Source organism: Dunckerocampus dactyliophorus, chromosome 7 (assembly GCF_027744805.1).
Source record: "Dunckerocampus dactyliophorus isolate RoL2022-P2 chromosome 7, RoL_Ddac_1.1, whole genome shotgun sequence".
NCBI lineage: Eukaryota > Metazoa > Chordata > Actinopteri > Syngnathiformes > Syngnathidae > Dunckerocampus > Dunckerocampus dactyliophorus.
Window position 1 is genome coordinate 22,457,501 of NC_072825.1, and position 4,759 is coordinate 22,462,259.

At 39.2% G+C, this 4,759-nt stretch overlaps 1 long non-coding RNA gene across 2 annotated transcripts in view; it reads right to left on the reverse strand.

Annotated features, from left to right (window-relative positions):
* Nucleotides 1-3,777, reverse strand: part of LOC129185644 (uncharacterized) — a 15,719-nt gene extending 11,942 nt beyond the window's left edge. For both annotated transcript variants that reach the window (XR_008572108.1, XR_008572107.1), the window contains exons 1-2: nucleotides 3,640-3,777; nucleotides 2,894-3,045 (exon numbers count right to left, since the gene is read on the reverse strand). This is a non-coding gene — a long non-coding RNA (uncharacterized LOC129185644). The remainder of the gene's footprint in view (nucleotides 1-2,893; nucleotides 3,046-3,639) is intronic.
* Nucleotides 3,778-4,759: the final 982 nt, after the last annotated feature.

Consider the following 4,759-nt stretch of genomic DNA (forward strand, 5'->3'; position numbering starts at 1 on the left):
TTAGTATTTAAAGAATACCGAGGGCCAATGAGACACAAGCTGTGGGCCGCACTTCGGATATAATATACTACTTTTCAAAAGTAAACATGTTTTGTGAAAGTGCACTCCTGTAAAAAGAAACATTTACATTCAAGTTGAATGGTTTGATATTTATATACTTGTTGAAAATAGCCCTGTAAGAAATTAATAGTAAAGTTGATAAAAAAAAAAGTTCCTACCATTAAACAATTCATGGAGAAGTTCAGACATTCAATCCCAAAAGAACTCCGGTTAGCGCCCTCATTTAAACCATGCAAACTTTGATGACCCTGCCTCTAAAAAGCATCGGAATCAAGAATCGTTAGGAACCGTAATCAAAACAAGGCATTGGATTCGGAACCGGAATGGTTCAAATTTAAACAATGCCCAACCCTAACAATAAACACCAGGGGTCATTAAAACCATATTCATGAATGAATAACAGTACACAAAGGCTAGATTTTTGCTAACACACTTCAAATACACTATTGTGGGACCTCTGAGACCTATTTAAATTTGTTGAAAAATACTATAATATGTGACCTTTAAGTCTCAGTCAGGAGCGGATCTAATGTAGGATCAAAATATTGGGGATGCTCAAAAAACACATACTTATTTATGCTATTAACTATGCTGATCCACTTCAGAGACCCCACTAGACACCGATATTACTGAGAACTCAGCAAGAGAGAACAATGTATGTTGGCCTTAAAGGCCACAGTACATCCTGATTGAGGCACAAATGGACCTTAAAAAGCTAAGCTAATACCCAGGGATGTCCCGATCCGATCTTCAGGATTAGGATCGGCTGCCGATTCACTGATCAGATAATATCGGCTTCCACCACAAGATTGAGCCGATCCGGTTGCCGGATCACGTTCGTACCTCTGAGCCACACTCCAGCATGGTAGGTGCAGCAATGCGCCTCAAAACTGGTTGCCATTCGACTCGCGCCACCCACAAGAAGAAGAAAATGCAACACCAACATGTACACATGTTCGTGGTGTACCGTGGCGAAGTTAGTTTCACGTTGGACGTTGGATATTTGGCTCCGGAGCTACAGCGGTATTTCCCTCTCACTTTGCCTGGATTGCTGCGTCATGGTGAAGGGAGCTCGCACTGGAAGTGCCGCTGTAACTGCTGGTTGGTAATAGGGACTGCACAAACACTACTAAACATGTCGAAACGGTGGCAAAAAAACCTTGGAAACTCCTCTGTTACGGAGCGTGAATGGAAGCTAGCAGGGTTCGCTTAGTTTAGCTGGTGCAGCTGTGTGCGTGTGTGTGCACCCAGCATCATTTGGCAACCGTCAATTGCCATTCTCAACACACACAACATATTCTGCCCTTCAAAATATGTAAACAAACTAAGGGTGTCATTAAAATATCTCACATTAATAACGTGATTGGAATTACATCTGTGACACTAACCCAAATAGCACACACTCTATGCTGGTAAAATAAGTGGAAAAGGTAAAAAACTGAATTCAAAAAAATTAAAACGGAGAAACGGAATTTGAGAAAAAATAAAACGGATTTCACAGGGCCCTAATACAGTTTGTTAAAAAAAAATCTTATTCTAAATTACACCACAAATTGATCTATCACCATGTCAAATGATTAGTCATACTCTAAAAGTATTTTGCATGCCAATTTTGTCCAATTTTATCTTTTATTGGATATTTTATTGAATTAGGGACATGACTCACAGAGGTTTGTTACAAAAGCCAAACAATATTTTTGGTCATGCTGTGTAATCCCACAAATTCATGTTTTGTAACAAAAGCTTATTATTAATAAAAAAACAAACATAAAAAAAAAAGATCGGTACCAGATCGAGTTGGCAAGACTATAAAAAAAAAATCCGATCGGAAGCCAAAATGTGGATCGGGACATCCCTACTAATAACCCTTAGTGGGGTGTACTGGTAAAAAAGGTTTTAAGGTCAAGGTTTTGCTCATTTTGGGCACTGTCAGGACGTGGTAGGCGGTGCATTACATAGCTGGGCCCTCATTGGGGACTTAAGCGACATAATCCACTTCTTTATACCACCACTCTCATTATACAAACCATTGATTACAGAATTGGGGATGAATACCATTATTACTAAAGCAGCAAACCCAGTTAGCCCTTTATCTTCAAATACATCTCTAAACAACTCCAAACTTCTATACGAGAACATCATCTGGAGCACTTCAGAATCAACATACAGTCGTTCCTTGTCCACAGCAGTTAATTGGTATCAGACCAGCCCACGATAAATTAATTTCTGAGATATTGGATTCAATGTTAATAAATGGAATATTTTCATAGTTAGAGTATAGGAAACTTGTTTATGACTTTCTAAATATGGTTTTAACATTATTAGAGGCCTGTAATCATGAAATAACAGCCTATAGTCACCTTTACACTTCTGTTATTCATTGTCTACAAAACATTGCGCAACTCTAATGCTGCAGGGACTCAAGACGGCCACGGGCAAGCAAGCTAGGGAGCTAACGAAATTATTTCTTCTAAACTTAAGAAGCTAAACACTTACCACTTCCACACGGAATGGGAGAAGAATTTTTTTTCACTTTATCATGTCAGACAAGCCATGGCTGGCTTCATGACTTCATGCAGTGTTAAGGTAATGTAATGTAATGTAAGGTTTTGTGTCATTACGGCCGCCTTGTGACCAGAATACATATTCACTTGCATTTCAATATGTTTTGACTGATAATAGACCATAGCCTACCACGAATTATGAATTCATTAATTTCTGAAAAAAACTCCACATAGCGAGGGAGCGATAATGGAACCATGAGATTGCGAGGAACGACTTTATATCTAATAACATGACAAAAACATTAAAAAATTGAATACATCATACTCACCAAGCACATTCTTGTACGTGTCCTTCATTGTTGCACTGCACTGTTTGGCAAAGTCTGAGCGCCAGAGCAAAGTTTTTTTCACCCAGTGTTTCCTGGCTGCTAGAACCTGGACCCTGCCACACTTCTCCTTGGAGTATCTCTGAACATTCTTCCTGGTGGAAATTATTTCATGTATTTCATATGTTTGAGTTCCAACAGTGTTTAACTTTAATTTTAGTATATATTGTACTTGTTGTAAACTGGAGCATGCCCATACTCGGCTCCACTTGACCAGAGCTCAGTGTTGGCAAACGCAGAGAAAGGTGCATTGTTTCCTGAACCTTTTTCCTGTTTTGATGGACTAATTGCGTTTTCCGATATACATATTTGAACGGTTTCCACACGCGAGAATGGCAAATGTATGCAGCACTTTTACTCTAATTTTACATGACTTCTAGTAACAAATTGCTTGTTTGCCCCCCATCTTTTTGAGGCGGGCCCGACAACAACCGGATGTGACATAACGTGAAACCCAGCAATGTTTCCTGATTGCCGCCAAATGCCCAGACTCTTGGGTCCGTACCTATTCTGGTACAAAGCTATGTTTAAAACCAAGCTACGTTACTTTTTTACCACTGATACACCAAACAAGAATTTTGTAACCTAGCAGGCTAGCTTGGCAAACCCTACGGCCATTGAAAGCTAATAAAATACACATTCCATCAGCAAAGTCTTGAAACTCGTATATGTATAACTTCTGGACTTACTTTATTGATCGTAGTGTGGAAACTCCATAACCGTATTGCTCGGTGTTTCAGGGCTGATAAATAGGCTCATTTTCCTCTGCAGCGATACTAGCTCTAACGAGCGTGCCGAGAATAGTTGTTTACGTGGGTCAACCGAACGTATATTATACGGTGGCATTTGATTGGTCAAAAAGATGCCAATCATCCAACTGAGCAATGACTCAAATCAGGCAGAAAGAAGCAGAAGTGTTTTGAATATATATATATATTTTATGACTAACCAATCACGGTAAATATTCACTCAAAACTGAACTGGTTTCATGAGTAGATTTTAATTTGATTAATTTTAATAATTTAATATTTTAATTCTACTTTAAACAGTTGTTACTCTGGCCGAGTAACATGTACATCTCGCATGATACCAGGATTGTAACGATACACATTGTAGTTACCTTTTTAGGGGGAAAAGTGCAGAATAAATACATTTTAGGTATCCAGTTGCATTATCAGTAGTTCAGTCAGTTTCTAGCTTGGACATAAAGTTGACATGTACAACTCTGGTCCTTAAGGGGGTCTTTATTTTGGCACGTTCCCTGTTTCATTACATCTATGTAAATGTGTAGAGTTCCATGCGATGTCAGAGAGCTTGTGTCAAAGAGAAGAAGTCAGACAAGCAGAGCCTAAGTGATGAAGTCAATCCAGTAAAAGTAGAGAAAAATATACTCAATTTGTCATTTGCAAATTGAGAACTGTCATTCTGTGGGATTGAGTTTTTAAATTGTAAGCTGCAGTGAAGCGGATCTCCAACCTTGTGGTCCTTGGGACCCAGAGAAACATTCCATGTCTTTCTTTGTAGCTCGCACCATCAGTGGGAATATACTGGATTTATTTGGGAGTTTCCGTTATCAATCAGTAGTCTGAAATGACACACCGCGGCATGACTCCAGCTCATCAGTCCAATTAGTCCTGATGGAAGTGTGAAAGGGCCAAATGCTGAAATTCTACATTCTCCCCTACGGAGAGCTTCAAAAGCAAGCGTACGTCATAGATAGAAAGTTAGGAACCAAGCCTGACATATGTGGTTTAAGCTATTAGGTTTGATTCATGTCAGCATGAATAAGTCGAAACTCAAGGTTCCTAT